Source organism: Ovis canadensis, chromosome 26, assembly GCF_042477335.2.
Source record: "Ovis canadensis isolate MfBH-ARS-UI-01 breed Bighorn chromosome 26, ARS-UI_OviCan_v2, whole genome shotgun sequence".
NCBI lineage: Eukaryota > Metazoa > Chordata > Mammalia > Artiodactyla > Bovidae > Ovis > Ovis canadensis.
The window spans coordinates 53525278-53553184 of NC_091270.1; the positions used below are offsets into that span (position 1 = coordinate 53525278).

Genomic DNA, 27907 nt, shown 5'->3' on the forward strand with positions numbered 1-27907 from the left:
GCCATCCTTAGCCACAAGGGATTTGGGGAAACAAAGTTCCTTTGTTATGGAGAGTACATTACTGCCTGGAGCAAGATTGGAGTTGTAATGGTTCTAATTGGGAGTCTAAAGAACAAGGGAGAAGTAGGCAGCTAACTACTAGTAAAAATGACTCAGATCAACACTTATCGAATGAGTGGTTTTAACAGTGGACAGGAAGCTGTGTGGCAAGAGGCAAGATGAAGGTCTAGACCCTGAAACTCATGATCATTTGTGGGAGGCTACCTTGACGCACTCCTTTCCCAATTTAGAACCAGTCTGTTGTTCATGTCCAGTTTCAACTGTTGCTTCTTGACCTGCATACAGATTTCTCAGGAGGCAGGTAAGGTGGTCTGGTATACCCAGCTCTTTAAGAATTTTCCAGTTTGTTGTGATCCACACAGTCAAAAGGCTTTGGCTTAGTCAGTAAAGCAGAAGTAGATGTTTTTCTGGAACACTCTTGCTTTTTCGATGATCTAACGGATGTTGGCAATTTGATCTCTGGTTCCTCTGTCTTTTCTAAATCCAGCTTGAACATCTGGAAGTTCATGGTTCATGTACTATTGAAGCCTGTCTTGGAGAATTTTGAGCATTACTTTGCTAGCATGTGAGATGAGTGCAATTGTGCGGTAGTTTGAGCATTCTTTGGTATTGTCTTTCTTTAGGATTGCAATGAATACTGACTTTTTCCAGTCCTGTGGCCACTGCTGAGTTTTCCAGATTTGCTGACATTTTGAGTTCAGCACTTTCACAGCATCACCTTTTAGGATTTGAAATAGCTCAACTGGAATTCCATCACCTCCACTAGCTTTGTCTGTAGCGATGCTTCCTAAGGCCCACTTGACTTTGCATTCCGGGATGTCTGGCTCTAGATGAGTGATCACACCATCGTGATTATCTGGGTCGTGAAGATCTTTTTTGTATGGTTCTTCATGTATTCTTGCCACCTTTTCTTAATATCTTCTGCGTCTGTTAGGTCCATACTATTTCTGTCCTTTATTGAGACCATCTTTGCATGAAACATTCCCTTGGTATCTCTAATTTTCTTGAAGAGATCTCTAGTCTTTCCCATTCTATTGTTTTCCTCTATTTCTTTGCACTGATCACTGAGGAAGGCTTTCTTATCTCTCCTCGCTATTCTTTGGAACTCTGAATTCAAATGGGTATATCTTTCCTTTTCTCCTTTGCCTTTAGCTTCTCTTCTTTTCACAGCTATTTGTAAGGCCTCCTCAGACAACCATTTTGCCTTTTTGCATTTATTTTTCTCGGGGATGGTCTTAATCGCTGCCTCCTGTACAGTGTCACGAACCTGCATCCATAGTTCTTCAGGCACTGTGTCTATCAGATCTAATCCCTTGAATCTATTTGTTACTTGTTGAGACCCGCCTATAGTTCAGAGCCAGCCCTCCATTCCTCATACGCACGGGTAGTCAGGATACAGTTCTGTATCCACAGAACTCATCTAGCCTTGGATCCTGTAGTACTGAAGCATTTCCTGTTGAAAACAACCTGAGTGTAAGTGGACCAACGCAGCTCAAACCTGTGGTTGTTCACGGGCCAACTGTATCCTTCCTTCTTTTGGATGGATGAATCAGTTTCTCTGGTGTGTGCGTGTGTGTGAAGGTGAAAATAAGTCCTTTCTCCAGAGCAGAGCTCAGTCGTGGGAGGCAGTGGGGGCAAATTTAGAGATGGCTAAATGGTTTGGACTTTATCAGATAAATGATGGCACACTGAAATGTTTAGGGCCAGGGAGGTGACAGCGTCACAGCAGTGTTTCTGAAAATTACTAAGTGCTCATGATGGGAAAATATTGCATGCAGTAATTACCAGTTCATATAAAATAAAACCAGTACATTGATGGCAAGAAAAAAAAGATAATCTGTTCAGTTAGATCATTTTGAGAACACAAAGGCACTTCTTGCCACCATGCGTTGCTATTGATACAGCATAGCTCTGCTGTGCTCAGTAGCTCAGTCGTGCCTGACTCTCGCGACCCCATGGACTGCAGCCCGCCGGGCTCCTCTGTCCGTGTTGATTCTCCAGGCAAGAGTACTGGAGTGGGTTGCCATTTCCTACTCCAGGGGGATCTTCCTGACCCAGGGATCACGTCTTTAGAACTCATACCCCTTGCAGACTTGTTCCAGTGGAGGGGCCAGGAGAGGCCACCCTAACAAAGGGTTGAGTCCGGAGTGAGTGGTTCAGAAGAGGAAGGATTAACCCAGGCTGCTGTTAGAAGGAGATGAGAGGGTGCAGGTGGGGCGAGGGGAGCAGAGTTTCGGGAAGTATCTGCAGTTTGCACAACAGGCAGCAGAACAATTGGAGCAGGATGTTGGCAGGAGTGGAGGCCATCAGGGAAGGTTTCCAGGCGCAGCGCTGCCTTTGAAGCAGAGTGCGTTCATGCTAAGTCATTTCAGTCATATCCAACTCTGTGCGACCCCATGGACTGCAGCCCGCCAGGCTCCTCTGTGCCTGGGACTTTTCAGGCAAGAATGCTGGAGTGGGTTGCATGCCCTCCTCCAGGGGATCTTCCTGAACCAGGGATCAAACCTGTGTCTCTTAGGTCTCCTGCATTGGTGGGCGGGTTCTTTACTGCTAGCACCACCTGTGAAGCCCCCTTTGGAGGAGCAGCAGCAGCTCAGTTTTAAAGGACAGGCTGAAATGGGGGCAGGGAAGCCGCAGCCCTTTGGGTGTGAGCGAAGCTGCTGAGACGCCTTATTCAGAGTGAAGTGAGTCAGGACTGGTCTGAGGCCAGAGGAGGGATTCTCAGACATGTCCTGTGGTTTCCTTTGTACCACCTCTGCCTTCTTCTCTTTCTTCCGCCCTCGACTGCATGCGTTTCTTAGTGCTGCCGAAGGGAAGTGTCATGCACTGGGTGGCTTCAAAAACAAATGTACTGTCTGAACGCCGGAGGCTCGAGGTCCAGCCTCGAGGCGTGGTCAGGGCCAGGCTCCCCCTGAGGCCCTCGGGGTAGCGGCGTGCCTGCCTCCTGCTCCCAGCTCCCAGCCAGCATCCTTGGGGCCCTGGGCTTGCAGCCGCACCTCTTCCATCCCTGTCTCCTGCCCCCAGCCCCCAGCCAGCATCCTCGGGGCCCTGGGCTTGCAGCCGCATCTCTTCCGTCTCTGCCTCTGTCCCCACGTGCTGTCCTGTCTGCGTGTCCCTGTCCTCCCGCGGCCATCTGAACTGGGACCCACTCAGCTCCATGTGACCTCAGCCTAACTCATCACACCTGCCACCATCCCGCTTCCACCTCAGGTCACACAGGAAGCGGAAGAGGACACATGTGCCCGCTGGGGCCAAGCAAAGGTAGCAAAGGCAGCCGTGTCCATCCACAGCGCCCGCTCTAGGCACGGGCACTCTGCTTCCGGGAACTCACTCTGCCTGTTCGGGGCGAGGGTGGGGACTCAGTTCAACTGCGATACCCACCAAGTCTTCATCCCTCTTTACCAGACCTTCTAGGGAAGTGGCGCGCAGCATCTGGAGTCCCTGAGCTGCCGTCTCCCGCCTGCACCTTCCATGGACATCCCTCCCCGAGACTCCTCTCCCGTGCCTCCTGCCATGTGGCTCATTATCCCTGTCCACTCAGCTTGCCCCCTGCTCCTGCGAGCAGAAGTCACCCACTGCTCTTTGGATCCTTCAGAGACTCGAAAGGAACCTCCTGGGAAACACCTTGGGAGCCCACAGCCCAGCCCAGATTCAGGATCAAGGAGCCGCTGGAGTGGATGGTGGCTTGGTGGGCGCGCGTTCCTGGAAGACGCGGGGTAGGGTAACGGGGATGGGAGGAGAAGAGAACTCTGGAAACTGCTTCTGAAAGTCCTGCTGTTCATCTGGGGTAGGACCAGGGCTGGGCTTCCCAATGAGGCTGTTTCTGGATGCTCTGCGCGGGACTCACCCAGAAGCGCATCTGGCAGCCAGTTGAGGTGGTTGGGCTAGTTGTCACGGTTACACCTTGGGGTGCTTGCTGCCAGGCCCTGCCCTCTGCACAGCTTTGGACAACCCCATCCTGTGTTTTAGGTCTGTGCATTTAGATACCTCAGTGAGATGGTCCTCTGCCTTTAGTAATGTAACAAGAAACTGTACATTCATGGAACTTTGGGGGACTGTTATTTTGGCCAAGAAGGCGGTTTTTAAAAATGCAGAGGTTGGCGCTTCTGTTTCTTTGATGGTGGTGCTTAGAATGGAGAGGCTTGGTGGAGATGAGAAGTAGCTTGGTGGGAAGGTCTTTGGGGCGGGCTGATTGGCAGTTTAGTAGGAGAAATTCTAAGACCATGTGGGCCCTGGGAGAACAGGCAGAGTGAGTTTCCGGAAGCAGAGTGCCCGTGCCTAGAGCGGGTGCTGTGGTTGGACACGGCTGCCTTTGCTACCTTTGCTTGACCCCAGTGGGAGCATGTGTCCTTTTCCGCTTCCTGTGTCATTGGCTGGACGCTAAAGGAAGGTTTCGTCTTGGGTACCTCTGAGCGCTAACCCTGGTCTCAGGGCTTCATCACTCCTGCCATCTCGGGCATGCGGCTTCCTCACCTGCAGCACAGAGGGGACACCGCCTTTGAGGCTCCGGGAAGAGTCAGTGAAATTAAGATATTTGAGAACTGGCTGGCCCAGTACTGCTGGGCACGGGGGAGATGCCACATGCTGTTGGTTTACCCCCTTCTAGGTCTGAGAAACGTGGAGACCGCAACAGACAGGAGGGAAGCGGCAGCTGTGGGCTTGCCAGGGCCGGCCTGGAGCAGAGAGGTACACTGTCTGCGTGACCCTCCGGGCAGTCATGAGATGCCGAGTCCGGGTTGAAAATTCAGCCGTGGAAGCCTGTGGGCTCTTAGGGCTTTTCCACTCTCTGTCCTTTGTTTTAGAGCCGAAGATTCGTTTGGAGATTGAATGTCTGAAAAATATTGATTTTTTTAAGAGCCATTTAAAAAATTGAAGTGTAGTTAATTTCCAGTGTTGTGTTAGTTTCAGGTATAGAGCAAAGTGATTCAGTTTTACATAAATATATATATACACACACATATACACACACATATATATATATATACACACACACATATACACACACATATACACACACACATATATATACACACACACATATACACACACATATACACACACACATATACACATGTGTATATTTTTCTTTTCCAGATTCTCTTCCATTATAGGTAATTTGAAGATATTGAATAAGGTTCCCTGTCCTTGTTGTTTATCCCTTTTATGTATAGTACTGTTTATCTGTTAATCCCAAACTCCTAATTTATCTCCACCTTTCCTCCTGCTCCCCCCGCTATCCCCTTTGCTAACCATGAGTTTGTGAGAAATATTAATTTGTAAATGTAATGATAGTGTTGACTTCGGACTTTATACCGTAAACGCTTCCTTATAAGCGGAAGTTTTATTTGTGATGTCCCTTTAAACGGACAACACTGTTGGGATATATTACTTCTTGCCACTCAACACACAGGATTTGCTCAACCGTATTTTCTCACCAATGTGAATTGAATCCTGTTAACATTTATTGTTGAAGTTGTTAGAATCTTTTCCTTTGTCTCTTTGTCTACTTCCTCACCACCCCACCTTCCTGCAGGAGGGCGGTGTTTTCAACGGCTGTAAAACTGATTGATCGAACATTTCAGGCTGCAAATATCAGTTCTAAAACTTTGAGTTCTGTGTTTCCTGCCCCAATCCCTGCCCTAGCACTACGCAACGATCATTTTGATGACTATTTGGTTTTTTACTGGACCTGACTTAACACAAGGACCATGAGTTATCCTTTAAAGATGCGTAGGAAACTGAAGTAGCAGTGCCCTCTGAAATAGATTTTTATTGAAAATATAAATTAAGGAAAAAAAAGGCTATGGAAAGATTGACCCAAATCTCCTAAGTCAGCAGTGAGGCTCTGGAAAAGGTGGGCCAGGGTCAGTGTTCCAGGAAGACTGTAGGGACTGTCTGCAGTGCTTTCAGGAAGAATGGGAAGAGACGCGCTTAGTCTGTTTGATTAAAGAGGAGATGGTGAAACAGACACTCTACACAGCATTGAGCAGATTCTCCTTAGCCCCTCATGTTATATAAATATAACAGGAGCACAAATGCTGATGATAAATTCAGGAACATTGCCTCAGCAACTGGCAAACAGTCATGCTAGGAAATAATTACAGGGTTTCAGACAGTTTAGCACATTATTATGCAAGAAGTGTTAAATGAAGAATTTTTTGCTTTTAACCCTTCAAATGTTCCTTCCCTCTTCCTCCTTCATACAGAAAGTATAGAGTACATGCCCCAAGCACTCAGGGTCCACTCCCTGGAATTCATAAATATTGTGCTATGTTTGCTTCAGATTTTGTTTTTTAATGAAAGGAGTAGGATGTTTCTGATAGATGAACTCTTCATTTGCTGCCTCCTCTCCCTTCCCAGAGGAAGCCGCTGTGGTGGGTTTGGTGAGCTTCCTGTTGTGGGCCATACGGTTGTTTGATGGTTGAGGTGATGATCAGCTTGGAGGTCTTACAGGAACTGACCTTTGTGCAGATGACTTTCCTGCCTCTTGTGTTAGTTGCCCAGTCGTGTCTAACTCTTTGTGACCCCATGGACTGTAGCCCGCCAGGCTCCTCTGTCCATGGGATTCTCCCGGCAACAATACTGGAATAGGTTGCCATGCCCTCCTCCAGGGGATCTTCCCGACCCAGGGATCGAACCCGGGTCTCTCGCATTGCAGGTGGATTCTTTACCATCTGAGCCACCAGGGAAGCCCAAATCCCTCTTCACCATGGGCTTTCAAAGTCAGCGGGGTGCCAGGATGCTCAGCTGATCATTATTTCTTGACATATGGATTATAAACCCTGTTCACTCCCCATGCAGAGTCATGCTGTGTTCATTTTTGATTATGCATTTTATGGAATGACAGAGAGAACCATAATGAAGTTTTGCCTTTTTTTCAGTTTTTTTTTTTTTTTTTTTAAAGCACTTGAAATGAGAAGTGGCAGAGAGTTTCCAGGGATATGGAGTAAGCCGATTTAGCTGTCATGCTTTCCAGAGACATGGGGTAAGCTGGCTTAGTTGTCATCTTTTCCCTAGAAGTATTCCTTAGGGAGGAAGAGTCAAGCCTCCGGGGAGTAAACGCTTTGTACACACAGTGTTGCCCCGCTCCAGACTGTGACGTGAAAAGAAGTCATTACTCCTGGACACGGCCCCTCACCTGGCCTTCACTCGGGGTTTGGTTTATGCACTGTTGGAGCAGAGGGTCTGAAGTGGAAGGCCTTAACCCCCTGGTGGCCCATGGCGCTGTCCCAACCTCACTTACAGACTTATCTGGGTAGCTCTTAATTCAGGCTGTACTTCTGAAACACTCGGGGGGCTGGAGGACTCCAGGACGCACCCAGGTGGCCACATCCCTGGGGTTTTGGACTCACCAACTGCCCCCTCGCCCCAGGAGCTCAGCTGACAGTCCCTCTTCCGATGGGCTTTCCTGGACCAGCCTTTCTAGAACAGTCCCCCCCAACACCAGCAGCTGGACCGAAGCGTGGCACCCAGTGTGTTTCCTTCCTGGCGCTAGAGCTGTCGGAAATCGTCTGCGAGTCTGCTCCCTGGCTTATTGTCTCCCTTCTCCCCGCCAGGAAATGGGCCCCTTGAGGGCGGGCCCTGCTTCTTGTTTACACCACGCTCCTCTGCCTGGCACGGCGCCTGGCATAACACATACGTGGGAAATGGTTGTCAAGTGAAAATGTGAATTCTGATATCAAAAGGCATCGAAGGGCCACTGGGCATAAGTTTGTCCTTTTTCTAAGACCTAAAGAATGCTAACTTCTTTGCTGGAAAGATGCACCAGTCTCTTTGGGAGTGTTTAATCAGAATGCTGGGCAGTGTGTCCTGGAACCCAGTCCTGGGCCTGTATCCTGGCCTTCCCTCATTATTTCCTAATGAATAATAATTATTATTATATAAGAAAAATACAGCCTCAAGCATGTATACAATAGTAATAGGCTCTAAATGTTAGTCGCTCAGTCATGTCCGACTCTTTGTGACCCCGTGGACTGTTGCCCACCAGGCTCCTCTGTCCATGGGATTCTGCAGGCAAGAGTATTCGAGTGGGTTGCCTTTCCCTTCTCTAGGCGGGTCTTCCTGACCCAGGGATCAAACCCAGGTCTCCCGCATTGCAGGCAGATTCTTTAGCATCTGAACCACCAGGGAAGCTTTGTCTGACCAGATCCTTTCTTCAGAGGTGGGGAGATCACACACAGGAGATGAAAGAGGCTCAAAGCAGGTAAATAATGTGGTTGATAAATTAGGATGTTGGGACTAACATACACAAGCTGCTGCTGCTGAGTCCCCTGAGTCGTGTCCGACTCTTTGTGACCCTCTTGACTAAACTGCCGGGCTCCTCTGTCCATGGGATTCTCCAAGCAAGAATACTGGAGTGGGTTGCCGTTCCCTTCTCCAGGGGGCCTTCCTGACCGAGGGATCAAACCCGCATCTTTTACGTCTCTTGCATTGGCAGGCAGGTTCTTTACCACTGGTGCCACCTGGGAAGCTTTTATATACACACTACTACATGTAAAATCCTGGAGAAGGGAATGGCAGTCCACTCCAGTACTCTTCCCTGGAGAATCCCGTCGGCGGAGGAGTCTGGCAGGCTACAGTCCACGGGGTCGCAAAGAGTCAGACATGACTGAGCGACTCACACATACACACACACACACGTAGAATAAATAATTCTCAGACTGTATACTGTATAGGAAACTCTGCTTAATGTTCTGTATATCCTAAGTGGGAAAAGAGTCTGAAATAGAAAATACATATATATGTGTGTGTGTATGTGTATAACTGAACCAGTTTGCTGTATACCTGGAACTAACACAATGTTGTAAATCAACTATACTCCAATAAAAAATAAAAATTAAAAAATTAAAATTGAGATTCAAAGTAATAGATAAATAAGTAAATAGCGTGGCCTTGTCCACATGGTGGTGCAGAGGACTGGGCTGGGTGCCCCCTTGGCGGGGTTAGGGCACCAGGCGCGCGCTGCCCCTCCACTCGGTGCTCCCGCTTTCCCGCGGCTCCTCTCTGGGTGCAGGTGAGGACTGGGAGGCTTGGCTGTGCTGCACAGGGAACCCTCCCTCCTCGGTGACCTGCTGCGAACCCTCATCACGGCAGACCATGAGTTTCGGGAAGAGATCCGAAAGCCTGGAGTCCTCACCAGTCAGTGCGTCAGCGTGTAAGCGCCTGACTAACAGAGACGAAAATCCGTCACCTGGATGGGCCTCCGTGCAGTGTGTGGGGGTGGGTGCTGCCCTGGCTCGGATGCAGTGGGTGCAGGGTGGGTCACGGGTGCTGAATTGACGAGTTGGCTTCATTGCTTAGTGTGCGCTGCGCGTGTCCCTCTGCCCATAGAAACACTGCATCATTCAGCCGTTAAGAGGCGAGAAATGAAGCAGTCGTGTGATCAGTCACCTTGACCTCGGGTCCAGACTAACCCGTATTTCTCTGGTTCCACCTCCCGCCTCGTCCCCCAACTTTGTCCCTGTCTCTGCCGGCTCCTTGTGTTTGCTCACGATGGAGCTGCTGAATGGTTTTGCTGTTTACATTTAGTAGAGTTTTAAGGGCATTTGGGGGTGGATTTTAAGTGATGTCAGCTAAACCTTTGATCCCTGCCATCGATTTAATTTGAATATGGCCCCTGAGGATGGTGACCACACGCTGGCCACCCGGGGTTCCCGGGGGCTGTCTGCTGCCCCGCACAGTCATCAGCGGTGGTGCCCTCACTCTCTGATGTGTGCCCCCTTGGATGATAAGTTACGGAGGCCACCTTCTCCAGAGCGATCATCTCCCAACTTCCCATGTTCGATCAATGACTTTCAGTAAACAGTCTCCACCTCTGACGCTGCGTCATTTATGGCGGTGCTGGTCCGGCTGTCATTCTTCCTGCCGCTGACCTACCCTCAGGTATTTGTCGCTGTTCAGTTGCTCAGTTGTGTCCGACTCTTTGCGACCTCATGAACTGCAGCTTGCCAGGCTTCCCTGTCCTTCACCATCTCCCGGAGCTTGCTCCAACATATGTCCGTTGAGTCAGTGATGCCATCCAACCATCTCATCCTCTGTCGTCCCCCTCTCCTCCTGCCTTCAATGTTTCCCAGCATCAGGGTCTTTCTGATGAGCTGGCTCTTCACATCAGGTGGCCAAGGTATTAGAGCTTCAGCTTCAGGGTCAGTCCTTCCAATGAACATTCAGGATTGATTTCCTTGAAGATTAACTTGTTTGATCTCCTTGTAGTCCAAGGACTCTCAAGAGTCTTCTCCAACACCACGTGTCCTCTAAATCAGGCAGCTTTATAGGAAAGAATTGGTAAGTGGGCTGGCATCTGCAGTATTAACTGGGCCCCTTAGCATGCATGCTTAGTTGCTCAATCGTGGACTCCTCTGTCCATGGGATTCTCCAGACCAGGATACTGGAGGGGGTTGCCATTTCCTTCTCCAGGGGATCTTTCCTACCCAGAGATTGAACCTGAGTCTCCTGCATTGCAGGTGGATTATTTACCCTCTGAGCCACCCAGGAAGCCCTTAACTGGAATTCAGAGGGCGGCGCTGGCTCTGTGTAATTGTGTGTTTTGGACATAGAACTGCCTGAGCTCTCAACCAAGCAAGGATTTCCTGGCTTCAGCAGCAGAATTTCCACCGGCAGCGCTGGTGTTCTCAGATCCTGTTGAACCTCACGCTGCTTTTCCCTTGAGCTGCCTTCTGGATTTCCTGGCCTCGGATGGCTTTGGTCAGCGGATCAGAGAAGCCGCCTCCTCCTGTTGGCTGGACCCCTTGGTACTGGGACAGCTTCCCCAGGGCCTCCCTCCAGGCCCCTTTCTCAGACATCCTGAGGGTCACGAGTTTCCCTTCTGTGATGTATTTTAGCCTGAGGACTGTCTGTGGTGTTGATTTTTGCTCAGATAGGATGTGGCGGGAAGTGAGAGCCACCGCACCAGGCCTTTGCTTGGCGTCGCCCCCACCTCCTGCTGGGGGACGGCATCCTGGGGGGACCACATCCTGGGGGGATCTGGCCTCCAGATGCCTGGGGTGCAGCCACAGATGTTTATTATCCCCGTGACAGCGATCCCTCTCCTTCCCTGGAGGCTGCAGACGTAAGAAAGAACCCTTCCGGGGGCCTGGTCGGCTTCAGACGAGGAACAGGCACCCCGCAGCCCCGCGTGGTCCTCCCTGCCCCGACTGGTGCCTGGGCCCGCTGCGTTCCTGGCAGCCTGAGTCTGACAGCTCTGGCGGGTGGGCTGGGGGTGTGGAGCACCATTGGCCTCCCTGCCCCTACAGCTTTCCTTTTAGGAAGTCAAGTTTCCTTTGCGGATGTTGAGGAAAACGCTGGTCCCTACGAGAACACAGATACGGCTGAGCTGGGCTTTGGCTCACACTCTTGGCTATTTTGTGAAATCTGTTAGAACCGGAAACAGAATTCTTCCTAATTGGAATGGAGGGGTTCTGGGGATTCGCTGGCAGACAAAGAAAGAGGGGTGTAAACACCTCCCCCACTATTGCGGTTTACTGGGTAAGGCCAGGTGTGATTTGGGGAGGAGAGGGATGAGATGTGTTTTAAAATAAAAACCCAGCATTCGTGATGCTTTGGAACAGTCCACCTAAAGCCAGCGTGACGGGGGCTCCAGAAGTGTGCCGGGCTGAGGTGCACTTTTCTTCTCTCTCCCGCAGCACGTTCACTGGGTGATGTTTTCCAGGTGATGGGGGCACGGGGCAGGGGAGGAGAGGAAGGGTGGGAACGTGACCCACTGAGTTGCCTAATTAACCATAAAATGCAGCCGATTCGGAGCATTCTCATTCTTCATTCAAAACCTTGAAAAGCTCTCCCAAGTGCAGTGCGGATGTTAGTCTGAGAGGGCAGAAAAGCACAGTAGAGTGGGTGCCGCCCTCCAGGGGCAGGTGTGTGTGTGTGTGTGTGTGGGTGGGTGTGTGTGGGTGTGTGTGTGTTAGTTGCTCAGTTGTGTTCGATGCTTTGCTACCCTATGGATTGTAGCCCGCCAGGCTCCTCTGTCCATGGGATTCTCCAGGCAAGAATCCTGGAGTGGGTTGCCATGCCTCCTTCCAGGGGATCTTCTCTACCCAGGGATAGAACCTGAGTCCCTTGCATTGCAGGCAGATTCTTTACCATCTGAGCCATCAGAGAAGTCCCTGCCCTCCAGGAGCCCCTAGGTACTTGGAGGACTGCTGTCCAGATGCCCACACACCGTGTGTATGATATGAGTAATCTCAGGGTCGGGAGGAGCGCCCGGGGTCCCGTGAGCAGAGGACCCTGCTGGCAGCCGTCGCCCTGGGGAGAACTGCAGTCAGTCACACCCAGGAACTCCAGGCTCGGCTCTCGTGCACGTCATGCATTGAATCTGATGGCTTTTATCCATCAGTGAGACCTGCAGCCCAGGAGGAGGCTCTGTGTTTGGCTGGACTTGGATATCCTGTGCAAGATGCTCTGCTGTCGGTGGTAATTAACGCTCCCGTTGGTCTCGGGGAGGTGAGCCCCTTCTTAGGGTGTCCTGGCCTTGGGCCAGCTGCCTTCTGCATTTCCTTGACTCAGATGAGTTTGGTCATTGGGTCAGCAAGGCAGCGGCCTCCTGTTGACTGGACCCCTTGGTGCTGGGAAAGCTTCCCTGGGGCCTCACTCACCCCCCTTTCTCAGACATCCTGAGGATTATGTGTTTCCCTTTCGTGGAGTATTTTTAGCTTGAAGACTGTCCAAGGTGTTGATTTTGATCCGACGACAGGAAGAAAGTGGAAAGGATGCTAAGTGGGCAGGGGCCCGAGGCGGGTGAGTGATGCTGAACAAGATCCAGTCCTGGCCCTGGTCTGCATGGGGGCTGCTGCCAGGCTGGGCTCCCCCCGTTCTCTCTAGGGGAGACTCTGAAACCCAGAGCTTTGCCTCCCCAGACAGATCCATGGCAGCTGAGCCCTTGTCTGGAAGGGAGCCACAACATGGCATGCAAGCTATTAGACTTGGTCTTATGGGTGAGGTCTGATGCTGAAGGTGGAGCTGGGGGAGGGCTGGGAGAGGACGTGTGTCCGCGTGCACGTGCCAGGGTCCAAGATGGAGAAGCCCAGGTGAACGCAGGGCACGCTGGAGGGTGTGGAGTGAGGAGTGGTGAGGCGGGAAGGTGGGGAGAGTCTGGGAACACCGGCAGGCCACGTGGAACACTGAAGGCTTGTGTATAGAGCTGGGATGAGATCAGAGTGCGTTTTCGGGAGGTGAATCTTGCCGTGGTGGAAGGGGGTGAGGAGGGACTTCCGGAGGAGACCGTGGTCATGGTCTAAGCGGGATTTAAGGCAACACGTAAGGCGGCTGTGAAGCTGGTCGAGGGCCTTCTGAGGCTTACGAGGGTCTCAGTTCTTGCAGGAAGCAGTGTCAGAGGAGTAGTTTGGGGGTGGTGTGAGATAAGAATTTCCCTTTGTGAATTAGCAAAGCTTCTTGAAGATTAATGTATCTGTGGAGGTTACTTTGTGCAGTGTATGTTCGTATGTCATGTGTGATATTATGGTCTTGTAGTCAAAAGCATGGACTGTGGATTCAGAGCCCGGCCTCCAGCTTATTAGCTGCAAGACCTTGGGTGAACTGCTTTAGCCTTCCTGTGCTTCAGTGCCTGCTCCCTCAGAAAGACTAACATCACCATCATCTGCAACATTTATAATATTTACAACAAATGTCTTATCACCGAGATACGGGATCTTTTTGGTAGCCTATGTATTCCCCTTTAAGAACTGCCTTCGGCTGAGAGTTAACAGACAGTCTGTCCCACCGTGATCTTAAATACCCAAGTGTTTATTTTCTTAACAAGAAGACTACTGGCGGACAGTTGCTGACACTGCTTTGATGTCCTCAGGATGTTAGGACACCTGAGATTCTCTTGGCCTCCCTCCTTCATGGGCTCAAGACGGCTGCTGCCACTCCAGCCGTTTTGCCTATCTCAGTGAAGGACGAAGAATGAAGAGGGAAGGTCAGAAGGGTACCTGCAGGTTCAATAAGCTAGAAACGCTATCTAATGACTTCCACTAATGTCTTATTGCCCATCTCTATCTTCAGGGGATGTTGGAAAGGTAATTTTCTCTAGGCACTGTCCGTTCAGTTCAGTTCAGTTTAGTCGTTCAGTCGTGTCCAACTCTTTGCGACCCCATCAATTGTAGCACGCGTGGACTGCAGGGAGATCCTACCAGTCCATTCTGAAGGAGATCAGCCCTGGGATTTCTTTGGAAGGAATGATGCTAACGCTGAAACTCCAGTACTTTGGCCACCTCATACGAAGAGCTGACTCATTGGAAAATACTCTGATGCTCGGAGGGATTGGGGGCAGGAGGAGAAGGGGATGACCGAGGATGAGATGGCTGGATGGCATCACCAACTCGGTGGACGTGGGTTTGGGTGAACTCTGGGAGATGGTGGTGGACAGGGAGGCCTGGTGTGCTGCAATTCATGGGGTCGCAAAGAGTCGGACACGACTGAGTGACTGAACTGAACTGAGCTGAACTGAGGCCTCCCTGTCCATCACCAACTCCCGGAGTTCACTCAAACTCACGTCCATTGAGTCAGTGATGCCATCCAGCCATCTCATCCTGGGTCGTCCCCTTTGCCTCCTGCCCCCAATCCCTCCCAGCATCAGAGTCTTTCCCAATGAGTCAACTCTTCGCATGAGGTGGCCAAAGTATTGAAATTTCAGTTTTAGCATCAGTCCTTCCAAAGAACACCCAGGACTGATCTCCTTTAGAATGGACTGGTTGGATCTCCTTGCAGTCCAAGGGACTCTCAAGAGTCTTCTCCAACACCACAGTTCAAAAGCATCAATTCTTTGGCACTCAGCTTTCTTCACAGTCCAACTCTCACATCCATACATGACCACAGGAAAAACCATAGCCTTGACTAGATGGACCTTAGTCAGCAAAGTAATGTCTCTGCTTTTGAATATGCTATCTAGGTTGGTCATAACTTTTCTTCCAAGGAGTAAGCGTCTTTTAATTTCACGGCTGCATTCACCATCTGCAGTGATTTTGGAGCCCCCAAAAAGAAGTATGACACTGTTTCCACTGTTTCCCCATCTATTCCCCATGAAGTGATGGGACAAGATACCATGATCTTCGTTTTCTGAATGTTGAGCTTTAAGCCAGCTTTTTCACTCTCCTCTTTCACTTTCATCAAGAGGCTTTTTAGTTCCTCTTCACTTTCTGTCATAAGGGTGGTGTCCTCTGCATATCTGAGGTTATTGATATTTCTCCTGGCAATCTTGATTCCAGCTTGTGCTTCTTCCAGACCAGTGTTTCCCATGATGTACTCTGCATATAAGTTAAATAAGCAGGATGACAGTATACAGCCTTGACATACTCCTTTTCCTATTTGGAACCAGTCTGTTGTTCCATGTCCAGTACTAACTGTTGCTTCCTGACCTGCATATAGGTTTCTCAAGAGGCAGGTTAGGTGGTCTGGTATTCCCATCTCTTTCAGAATTTTCCACAGTTTATTGTGATCCACACAGTCAAAGGCTTTGGCATAGTCAATAAAGCAGAAGTAGATGTTTTTCTGGGACTCTCTTGCTTTTTCAATGATCCAGTGGATGTTGGCCATTTGATCTCTGGTTCGTCTGCCTTTTCTAAAACCAGCTTGAACATCAGGAAGTTCACAGTTCACGTATTGCTGAAGCCTGGCTTGGAGAATTTTGAGCGTTACTTTACTAGCATGTGAGATGAGTGCAATTGTGCGGTAGTTTGAGCATTCTTTGGCATTGCCTTTCTTTGGGATTGGAATGAAAATGGACCTTTTCCAGTCCTGTGGCCACTGCTGAGTTTTCCAAATTTGCTGGCATATTGAGTACAGCACTTTCACCTCCACTAGCTTTTTTCGTAGTGATGCTTTCTAAGCCCACCTGACTTCACATTCCAGGATGTCTGGCTCTAGGTGAGTGATCACACCATCATGATTATCTTGGTCGTGAAGGTCTTTTTTTGTACAGTTCGTCTGTGTATTCTTGCCACCTCTTCTTAATATCTTTTGCTTCTGTTAGGTCCATAACATTTCTGTCCTTTATCGAGCCCATCTTTGCATGAAATGCTCCCTTGGTATCTCTAATTTTCTTAAAGAGATCTCTAGCCTTTCCCATTCTGTTGTTTTCTGGAATGGGTGAATTTAACTCAGGTGACCATTATATCTACTACTGTGGGCAGGAATCCCTTAGAAGAAATGGAGTAGCCATCATGGTCAACAAAAGAGTCCAAAATGCAGTACTTGGATGCAATCTCAAAAACGACAGAATGATCTCTGTTTGTTTCCAAGGCAAACCATTCAATATCACAGTAATCCAAGTCTATGCCTGAACCAGTAACACTGAAGAAGCTGAAGCTGAATGGTTCTATGAAGACCTACAAGACCTTTTAGAACTAACACCCCCAAGAGATGTCCTTTTCATTATAGGGGACTGGAATGCAAAAGTAGGAAGTCAGATTTGCCTGTTACTCCAGGCACTTTACTCCCCTCAAAATATAGATGTTCCGTTGCCAAGAAAAAACAGAAGGGTGGATATTGTATGGGCAACTGGTGGTCTCTGCCACAGTGGGACCTCACTGCAAGAAAGCTACCTCAAGGGCTTAAAATAATTTTGTCTGTTTCTGTGTTAGCAGTTGATCGCTGTCTCCCAAATCGACAGCTTCCAGTAGTCTAATCAGTTAAGTTTTTAGCATTTAAAAGTTTTTGCTTGTAAGAAGTTTGTTCAAAATAGAAAAGGCAATTACAGAAAGAGATGGGAACGTAGGCTGTTTTTCAGCTCAAAGAATTGTCAGTATAGGTGTAGGCGGGAGTCGTAGTTTTTACCGAAGATCCACTCTGTGGGTCGCATAACGAACGGTGCCCCCTGATGGTGAGGAGCCTTTGTCATTTGGTCCGACTCCTGCCTATCATGTTTCTATACTATAGTCAGGCTGACGGTGACATAGAAACTGTCCACATATCATAGGAGATACAAAGAAGGAGGCTAATTCGCCTGATTCTGTAGATAAGAAAGACTGTTGGGCCAGAGTTACACGTAAAGAGGGACCACAGCAGTGGGTTGCGAGGACCTGCCGAACCTCAAGTCTGAGTCATCGTTGAAAGCAGGTCCGTGAGCCCTGTTTAGTAAGATCCGTGTCCGGAAATAGGAGGTTTCAGCTCTAGGCTCAGAGAGTAACCGATTTATATGACTGAAAAGATAACCTAGGGACTTCCCTGGTGGTCCAGTGGTTCAGAATCCGCCTGCCAGTGCAGAGGACAGGGGTTCGATCCCTGGTCCGGGAGGATCCCATGTGCCATGAGGTCACGAAGCCTGTGTGCCACAACTGCTGAGTGCTCCAGCCCTAGAGCTGCAAGAGGAAGCCTGAACACGGCCGCTGGAGAGTAGCCCCTGCTTGGTGCAGTGCACACACAGCCACGAACACCCAGCACAGCCCCCCAGATAAAAATAAATAAATAAAAATATTTAACATTATTTAACAATATTTAACATATTTAGCGTAGGCTGTTTGTGTGGTGGGGAAGTTCCCGTAACATAAAATTCACCGCCTTCACCATTTCCAGTGTGCGGTTCAGTGGTGCTGAGCACATTCACATGGTGTCACCATCACCACCATCCGTCTGCAGAACTTTGTCATCTTCTCCGACTGAACCCCTGTGTCTGGTAAACAATACCTGCGCCTTCCCTCCCCCTCCCCAGCCCGAGGCAACCCACCTTCTCCTTTGTCTGTGTAATCTTGACGCCTTCAGTTAACTCAGATAACTGGGTTCATACAGCGTGTGTCCATTTGTGAGTGGCTTCCTGCACCAGGAATGTTTTCAGGGTTCATTCATGGTAACAGCATGTGTCAAAATCTCCTTCCCTTATAGAGGCTGAGTAATATTCCATTGCCTACACCACATTTTGTTTATTGGTTCTTTTGTCGATGGATGCTGGGGTTGCTTCCACCTTTTGGCTGTTACAGATAGTGATGCCGGGAACATGAATGTGCAGATATTTCTTTGAGGCTCTGCTGTCGATTCTCTTGGGTATATATCCTAAAGCAGAATTGCTAGATCTGTTTTTAATTTTTGAAGCACAGCTATACTGTTATGCATGGTGGCTCCACTAGTCTGCATTCCTACCACGACCCACAAAGGTTAACAGTTTCTCCACACCCTCAGCAACACTTGTTTTCTGTACTTTTGATGGTAGCCCTCCTAACAGGAGTGAGGTGTGAGTAGTGCTTCCAGTTAACTTCCTTTTGAATCACTGCTTCTCTGCTTAATGCTTCGGCAAGTTACTGACTGTGAGAGCTTCAATTTCATTTTCCACTCGGCATAATTGCCAGAGCGGAGGGGTTGTATAGATGTTGATGAGATAAAGTCCATTCAGATACTCATTTTATGGCCCTGGAAAAGCTAAAAGTGTTAACCAAGCGCATCGTTGTTAATAGCACCATTGTTCCTAGCTGTAGATTGCCTCCTACATCCTGACCCCAAACACAATGTTTCCAAAGCGTCACAGTGGAAAGGGCGTTGGTCTTGGAGCTAGAACTCATGGAAGAGAATTTCAACTTTCCCACGTTCTAGTTGAGGGACTTCGGGCAAATATCTGGCTGTAACATAACTGTGGCCACCTCATTGGACTAGACATTTACACTCGGCTCTCCCTAACTCCCCAGAAAGCCTGAAGTTTCTTCCCAGCTCTACTGAGATGGTATTGACCTGTAACTCATGCAGGTTTAAGGCTACAGCGTAGTGACTGCTGCGTACTGCAACATGCTTGCCAGGATAAGATAGGCTGACACCTCCATCCCCTCAGATTGCTGTTTTTCTGTTACAACGTTTAAGATCCACTCTCTTGACAATTTTGGAATAAAGCATACAGTCAGTGATAGTCACCATGATGTACGTCAGGTCCCTGGAATCTATGCATCTTACGTTTGCAGTTTGGGAGTTTGTACCTTTGAGCACCATCTCCCCGTCATGCCCCCACTCCCCCACCCTATCCCCACTGGTCCCTGGCAATCACCCTTCTATGCTCTGTTCTTCTGAGTTTGACTTGTAAAAGTCTGCGTATAAGTGAAAACACAAGGTACTTAATGTCTTTGGCCTGTTTCCCTTCGCATAACACCCTCAAGGGCCGTCCACGCTGTGGCAGAGGCAGCCTTTCCTTCTTTCTCATGCTGCCTAAGATCTGCTTGTCTGTATCTGCACACATGGCCCTTGAGGCTCGTGTCCACTCCTCCCGGATGGACGCTTAGGCCGTATCCCGGTCTTGACTGTGTTGAGTAATCCTGCACTGAGCCTGGGAGGCAGCTGTCTCTTCAAGACACCGGCTTCATCTCCTTTGAATAAATACCGGGAAGTGGGATTCCCACTGCTCCCTTCCGCTGCCACCCATGACCTCCTGTGTTTCCCTTGGGAAGTTCAGGCTGCCCTCAGCTCTCGTGGGCACGCTGCTCGCCGAGTCTGGACAGCTCGGGGCCTCATCCTCTCTGAGCCTCCTCAGCATCTGGCCGTGTTTTCCGCTCTGTTCAAGGTCTTCTCCCTGGCTTCCTGGGACACCGCTTCCCTCTGGTTTCGCGTGTCCTTCAGAGAGTCCTCTTTGAGCACCCTCTCTCTCCCCTTCCGCTAGTCCTCCTCTCTCCAGGGGGCGGGCAGGGGACACCCCTATCACGCATTTTCGGATGACCCTTGGGTCTGTGTGTCTGGACTTCGCCTTCTGAACTCCAGGCCCCTCTTTCCAGCTCCCTCCTGTGGTCCTCCCGGTCAGCGTGTCCCTGGAGATAAGCGAGCTCCTTATCCCCGCCTCCGCTGGCCAGCCTGTTGAGAACCTGGAGAATTGCCTTGCAGGGTGTGGCCGCTCCCCCGCCCCGTGGCCCCAGGGTCTCACCTGGGTCACTGCTGTGTCTGGACCCTTCCCTGTGTTCCTCCTCCTCCCCCGGAGTGCCTATCTGGCCATCAGTAAATCCCTCCATGCACCTTTTTGATCTGGCTGTCACTGGGGACTCCCTGCGGTCCCTCTCCCTGGTGACCCACCGAGGGTCCCTGAGCTTCTGCCTAGCTCCCACGTCCTCACCTCTACATCCTCACCACCGCTTCCTTTTTCGGGCTGGGGTCGCCTCTCCTTGTCACTGTTGTCTTAGCTCCATTCCGTCACTTTGTCCCCGTCCTGGCTTCCCTGGTGGCTCAGTGGTAAAGAATGCCTGCCAATGCAAGAGCCCCGGGTTTGATTCCTGGGTTGGGAAGATCCCCTGGAGGAGGAAATGGCAACCCGCTGCAGTACTCTTGCCTGGGAAGTCCCATGGATGGAGGAGCCTGGTGGGCTACAGTCCATGGGGTCGCAGCATTGGGCGTGACTGAGCGACTAACACTTCACTTCAGCTGCCCCCTCCCAGGCATCCTCTGCTCTGCCACCAGACCCTGCACCCCTCCCCCAGTGCCGCTGCTCTCAGCGGCTTAGAACCCGTGCCCCCTGGCTCAGAGATCAAGACCAGTTCCTGTGAATGGCACCCACAAGCCTCTGCCATCTCTTCCCACCGTCCTCACCCCCTGCCCACCAACCCCTTCCCTTCTGAGCTACAGCAAAGCGCTCAGGGTTGCTTTTCACCCTGGTGTGTGTTTGGATGTGTTTTTCTCTGCCGGGAGCTCTCTCCCCACCTTGTCTTACTGGGAGATTCCCGCTCACCCTTTATGACTCAGCTGCATCCTAATGGCCTCTGTCCTAAGGAGAGTGGTCAGCACTTGCGTGCTCGTCCTGCCTGCTCCATCACTGCCATCCGTCCTCTGCAGGAATTAATTTGCTGAGTCCTCAAAACAGCCTGTAGGTAAGCACCAATATTATCACCCTCACTTTACAGCTGGGAAGCAGGCACAGAGGTTAAGTGTCATGCTCAGGGTCACACTGCTGGCTGGAGGCTAGTAGCGATCTGAGGATAGGCAGTCTCGCTCCAGACTTCAGGCTCTGAACCACTGTGGCAGCGCTGGCTGCTCAGACAGAGGTGGCTGCTTCCTCCTGGGCTGCCCGGCCCCCGCCTGACTCACACACATCTCTGTGATGGCATTTGTACGCTCTCTTCCAAGTACGCAGGAAGCCCTTAGTCCCGTTTATGTCTTTGGTGCACAGCAATCAGACAAGAAAAAGGAACAAAAGGAATCCAGATTGGGAAGGAAGAAGTAAAGCTGTCACTGTTTGCAGATGACATGATACTACATGTAGAAAATCCTAAAGACACTACCAAAAAACTGCCAGAGCTCATCAATAAGTTTGATAAAGTTGCAGGATGCAAAATTAATAGAAATCTGTTGTGCTTCCATAGACTATTATGAAATATCAGACAGAAATTAAGGAAACAATCCTATTAACCATACCATCAAAAAGAATAAAATACCCATGAATAAACCTACCTAAGGAGGCAAACGACCTATACTCCCCAAAACTGTAAGACACTCTGAAAGGAACCAAAGATGACACAAACAGATAGAGGGACATATCCTGTTCTGGGGTTGGAAGAATCAATATTGTCAAAATGACTATACTACCCAAGGCAGTCTGCAGATTCAGTGCATTTCCAATCAAATTACCAATGACGTTTTTCACAGAACTGGAACAAAAAAATGAAAATTTGTATGGAAACTCAAAAAACCCTGAATAGTCAGAACAATCCTGAGAAAGAGCAGAACTGGAGGAATCATACTCCCTGACTTCAGACTATACTATAAAGCTTCAGTTGTCAAAACAGTATGGCTATTGCCACAAAAACAGACCCAAGTGGGAAAAAATAGAAAGCCCAGATATAAACCCACTCATTCCTTGGGAGAAAAGTTATGACCAACCTAGACAGTATATTCAAAAGCAGAGACATTACTTTGCTGACTAAGGTCCGTGTAGTCAAGGCTATGGTTTTTCCAGTGGTCATGTATGGATGTGAGAGTTGGACTGTGAAGAAGGCTGAGCGCCGAAGAATTGATGCTTTTGAACTGTGGTGTTGGAGAAGACTCTTGAGAGTCCCTTGGACTGCAAGGAGATCCAGCCAGTCCATTCTAAAGGAGATCAGCCCTGGGTGTTCTTTGGAAGGAATGATGCTAAAGCTGAAGCTCCAGTACTTTGGCCACCTCATGCGAAGAGTTGACTCATTGGAAAAGACTCTGATGCTGGGATGGATTAGGGGCAGGAGGAGAAGGTGACGACAGAGGATGAGATGGCTGGATGGCATTGTGGACTCGATGGACATGAGTCTGGGTGAATTCTGGGAGATGGTGATGGACAGGGAGGCCTGGCATGCTGCGATTCATGGGGTCGCAAAGAGTCGGACACGACTGAGCAACTGAACTGAACTGAACTGAACTGATTAATGGGTAATTAATTTACAGCAGAGGAGAAAGGAATATGCAATAGAGAAAAGTCAATCTCTTTAATAAATGTGCTGGGAAAACTGGACAGCTCCATGTAGAAGAAGTTAGAACACTCTCTATCATCATGTACAAAAATAAACTCAAAATGGATTAAAGACCTAAGTGTTAAGACCAGATACTATGAAACTCCTTGAGGAAAGCAAAGGCAGAACACTCTTTGACATAAATCACAGCAATATTTTTGGATCTGTCTCCCAGAGTAATGGAAACAAAAGCAGAAATAAACAAATGGGACCTAATTAAATTTAAAAGCTTTTGCACAGCAGAGAAAACCATAAACAAATCAAAAAGACAGTCTATGGAATGGGAGAAAATATTTGCAAATGATGCAAATGGAAGGCTTTAACCGCCAGAATACACAAACAGCTTATACAGCTCAATATCAAGAAAACAAACCACCCAGTCAAAAATGGGCAGAAGATCTAAATGGACATTTCTCCAGAGAAGACATACAGATGGCCAAAAGGCACAAGAAAAGATGCTTGACATCACTAATTATTAGAGAAATAAAAATGAGAACTACCATGAGACAGCATCTCACACAGGTCGGAATGCTGCACCACACTGTCACTTCAGTCATGTCCGACTCTCGCGACCGCCTGGACTGTAGCCCTCCAGGCTTCTCTCTGTCCAATGGGACTCTGCAGGCAAGAATCCTGGAGTGGGTTGCCATTTCCTTCCCCAGATCCGAATGGCCAACATCAAAAAGTCCACAAATCATAAATGCTGGAGAGGGTGTGGAGAAAAGGGAACCCCCACCTCCACTGTTTGTGGGAACGTAAATTGGTGCAGCCACTGCCGAGAACAGTATGGAGGTGCCTTAAAAAACTAAAAATACGACTACCATATGATCCAATAATCCCACTCCTAGGCATGTATCCAGAAAAGATGGAAACGTCTGTATCCCTGTGGTCCAGTAAGGCACATGGTACATACTCATCAAATTTTTAAAAAAAGAATCCCTGAAGGCATATAATGAAAATGAGCGGAGTGAATGATGAGTGAAAACATTCTGGGTAAGTTGTGGGTAAGTTGTAAAGCAGGGGTCAGCCAGCCACAGGCAGATCTGGCCTGCTGCCTGTTTCTGCATTGCCTACCAGCTAAGAATTCACAGATGAATATTTGCAGTAAGGGTGGTGATAGGGAGCCTTGGCTTTTGGAGATGAAAGCCAATTAGATAAAACGCAAATCTCCCAAGATTTCTGTTCTTCCTTGTTTGGAGATCTGTTATAGACAGTTGGTGTTACTGTCTTTAGAATTTGATCGGTAACAAATTTGAGAATATTTGTGTGTGTTCCCTTGTTATGTAAGTTACCTACATAATAGCCTCACTTTTGCTTCGTGGCCTGCAGAAGCTAAAATTATATGCTCCAGCCTTTGATTGCTGACCCCTGGTCAAAGTTCTATTTAAATAGCAGTGTTACTGTTATCTCATCATGTATTATGGTAGGAGAGGGGATTAAAAACTGAGGTATTTAGGGCACATTTGTCTGATTGGATGGGGTGCAGTTTGTGAAGTTCTGGACCTGAAGTGCTAAACACATGTGATTGTTCTTTCTCCTGCTCCTAGAGCTAATGTAAGGTAGTACCTGGTTGGCTGGTTTGAGAACAAGTGACTTAAACAATATGGGGCACAGTGTCATGCCTCACTCAGCTCAACGGGGGTCAGTCAGTAGCATTCAGGACAGATTGTATATAGTTTGAGTGGGAGACAGAATCTTTTTCACATAGGCAGGCCCTAAATTCCTGATGACAGTGACCTGGGAATGCAGGATATCTAAATTACTCGTGATGCCAGTGTGAAAAGGAAAACTTGGTAGGAGCCACATACAATCCTATGTACATATAGAAGAAGGGACTATTTATAGGCCTATGTCAACATATATATATATATATATATATATATATGCATGTATATTTGCTATTGCTCTTGAATCCCTGAAGTCTTTAAAAATTTATATTCAGAGTGTTTTTCTGTTCATTTTTCATTTTGTTTAGAAGAAACTCTAAATAAAACTAAACAATGCCACCGTTTTTCCTTAGCTCTAATGGCTTTGTGACAGGATGAAAGCTCACGTAGTGTAATATTTGATTTTTCTCTTCCTCACATGCTGTCATTGAGAAATATTGCAAACTCTTCTGAAGCAGAGGAAAAAGCTTTTGACTGCAAATTTATGAAAAAAATAGTGTGCATTACATCATGTGAGACATAGTAACTTTTGGAAACGATTCTAAATCACACACATTCCTTGGTCTCTTTCTTGTTGTTTCTCTTATATTATTAATCTCCGCCCTAGGCTGCAGTATAGTTTCCAAAATGGTTTTAGAAATCTAAGAGCCGGTGTTTTTGTTTCATCGTGCTTCAAATTTACCTTGAATGAAAACTGCGTTTCTTGGGTTATTACTCTGGAGCTGATTGTACATTGTAATCAGAACATTTTTAGGCCTAGAAGGGGCCAACCACCTTGTTTACAAGAACGAAAGATGAGAGAGATTATGAAATATACTCATGGTCATATGACTAGACAGGGGTGGAATGAAGGCAAGACGCAGGACAAGACCCACACGCTCACATTTCCTAGCTGAAAAATTTCCCTTTTGTAAGTTTTCAGAGATGAAGTCATCCAGAAACTGGGGTGGGAAAAAATAATAAAAGTCCAAGTTCTTATTTTTTAACTTAAGCTGTTATGATTTAAATGATTCCCAAAGCTGTAGAAACCTGAAAGTAAGTCAGTGGCTTTAGAAAATAGTAGCAGCGCGCTTTGGAAAAGCTCCGAGTTTCACATGGATGTTTCTATGGGCGTATTTTCTTGGGATTTTACATCTTCACGCACAACATTAGGTGATGTTAATACTAGACTCTGGGCAAATACAGTGAGATGGGAGCTCTGTGCTGGCCTGAAAGCACTCGGTCAGGTCTCCTGGGCTTGTTTGACTTGGAGGGGCTCTTTTGCAGACACAGTGCTCCTGTGTCTTTGCTTGGGTAGCGTGGCATAAACGCCTGGGGACCTTGTCCATTTGTGCAGGGGCTTCTTTTAGAACATAACGTGTACGTCTGCGCCTGTTCTTTTCTTCCTTCTTTGTATTAATGTGCTTTTCCTTAAGACAGCTGCCTGCACAAGCTTCGGGGCAGACTGGGAATAGCCGAGTCACTCCGGAAGGGCTCAGAAGCACGTATCAAGGTAGTCAGTGACTTCTCGCAGTTGACCTAACATTTAAGGAAACCCCGTACCCTCTTCCTGTTCTAGAAGCTCTCATGGACAAGAGCTGAATGTTTCCAAAAGCTGTAGTGCAGTGTGCAACTCTAATAAATATAGTGCTTGTCTGCCCTGGAAAGTCACAGCCTTTGCCAGTCCTGGCTTCAATCCCAGATCAACACCATCATAGTCTTACATGCAGTTGTCTGGTTTGGCTTTTTCACTACTGAGCTTTTTTGAGAAATCAATTAAGAGAGTGGAGCTCTAAAAGGTTGGCCATTAAGGGTCATTCAGTGATTGCTTTTGGAAGCAGAACTTGTAATGGGGTAGAACTCTTATACCAAACACGAGGCATCAGGCGAGGCTGGTCATTAATACTGTACTTGCTGCATTTATGTGGGTTGTTGCCAGAAGCATCCTCATTTTCTGGAACACCGTGTTCTGACTCTGGTTCCTACAGCTGCTATATCTTTCCAGCCAAAAGAAAGCAGAACGTTGTGAAAACATCAGGTGAGTGTGGGGCCAGTTACATAGTTATCTCAAGTTACAAGTTGACTTTTGCCTGTTTAACCTAATCAGTTCGCAGTGGGTGTTTAGTTGCTCCTGGAAAGAGTTTCAAGCGTAAAATATCTGATGAGAAACTCAGTGTGCCCGTTAGCTTAGTTACCGAATACAAGGAGAAAGCATCAGTCACTCAGTTGTGTCCGACTCTATGTAACCATGTGGATTGTTTCCCACCAGGCTTCTCTGTCCATGGAGTTCTCTAGGCAAGAATACTAGGATGGGCTGCCATTCCCTTCCCCAGGGGGTCTTCCAGACCCAGGGATTGAACCCAGGTCTCCCGTATTGCAGGCAAATTGTTTACCATCTGAGCCACCAGGGAGTCTCCAAGGGGGCTCGAGTTAGATGGGCAGCAGGTCTGAGTGATCAGGGCTGGGGTTGGTGTCAGGGCACAGTTGCAAAGGCTGGTATCAAATCTAATTGATCCCAGACCTAGGTTTGTACAGGAGCTCCCCACTGAAGAAGATAGCCCCAAGGAGCATCTTGATAAGGAAGCTGGGTCATTTGGGCAGGCCTCAGGTAAGGCACGATCAAGGCTGATGATGAAAGAGGAGGCTGCTTTAGTCGTGGCCCGTGCAGCCAGCTAGGAACCTGCTGATGCAAGGACTTAGTTAAGAAGGTCTTTGAAAGGTCTGAAAGCTGAATGGAGGGTGATGCAGTCACCCAGAGGTGAGCAATAGCAGGAAGCCACTGAACAAAGGGGTCGGGGTTGAGGGGGAGTGGTGGTTGTCCCCAGAGGCCACGAGCTGCAGCCCCATGGAGACTTCTGTGGAAGCGGAGGGAAGGCCTGTCTGGTGCCCTTGCTGGAGATGCCATCCAAAGCAGAGAGGACAGGGGAGAAATCCCCTGCCTTCCACCTCAGCCTGGCTGGAGCCCGTTGGCGGATGGCTCTGGAAAAGGTGATTTTTAGCAGAAGGGCAGGGAAGGGACCAGCGGTAGGCCAGAGGCAGGGGCTGGGCTGGAGGGAGACTCTTTCCCGGTGGGATTCCTGCTCGCTCCAGTGGACCTGTTGGAGCATCCGGGCAAGCCTTCCCCGAAGGGTGACGAGGCCCGGGCATTGGGCTCCTCTGACCTTCCAGGCTTGTGCCCCTCGTGGCCGGAGATGGCGCCTCTTCTCCAGCCCACTGGGAGCTCAGCCGGGTGTATGTGTGTGTGTGGGGGGGTGGTGGCGTCTTTTTAGGCTGTGGATGATCTTGGATTCCGACCACCACATGAAGGCATAGCAGCCAACCCTCCACCAGGGCCCCCCAAAGCCCCCCGGGTCGACGGTGGAGAATTCCATGGCAGCCAGAACTAACAAAGTTCTGTATAAGCAGCTCCTTTATGCCTTTCTGCCCTCTGGATGGCTGCAGAGGGGACAGTCTCTGAGTTAGTCGTATAAATTCTCAGCAATGAACTAGGGTGTCCTCTGGGCTCTGTCCACCTTCCAGCCACTCTGGGTAGAAAAGCTACCACTTTAAGCCTCCCTGTCACTATCATCACCATCCCGGTTGGCATCGTCACGGAAATTTAACAACTGTTAGTAGAACCGTGTGTCACCTGCATTTCAGGGAAGGGACGAAGTAAGCTGAGTTCGGCTGTAACAGTGGTAATTGTCACTTGTTGAACTGTTAACACACCAGGTATTGTGCAGAGTGCTTTAAGAACAGCTGGGCCATAAATTAGGAGTTCAGGATGAATAGATCCTTTGTGGTGGTTGTTATTTAGTCGCTAAATCATGTCCGATTCTTTTG

General features: G+C 48.8%; 1 protein-coding gene across 15 annotated transcripts in view; it reads left to right on the forward strand.

Annotated features, from left to right (window-relative positions):
* CSGALNACT1 (chondroitin sulfate N-acetylgalactosaminyltransferase 1) overlaps window positions 1–27907 on the forward strand; it is a 340608-nt gene that overhangs the window by 37610 nt on the left and 275091 nt on the right. For 2 of the 15 annotated variants that reach the window (XM_069572758.1, XM_069572751.1), the window contains exon 1: window positions 289–361. The exons of 10 other annotated variants lie outside the window; for them this stretch is intronic. The gene's annotated coding sequence lies outside the window, so the exon portion shown is untranslated. Of the gene's footprint in view, window positions 1–183; window positions 362–27907 lie in introns of those variants that run through there. 3 more of the 15 variants (XM_069572768.1, XM_069572767.1, XM_069572765.1) reach the window with 3 other exon arrangements.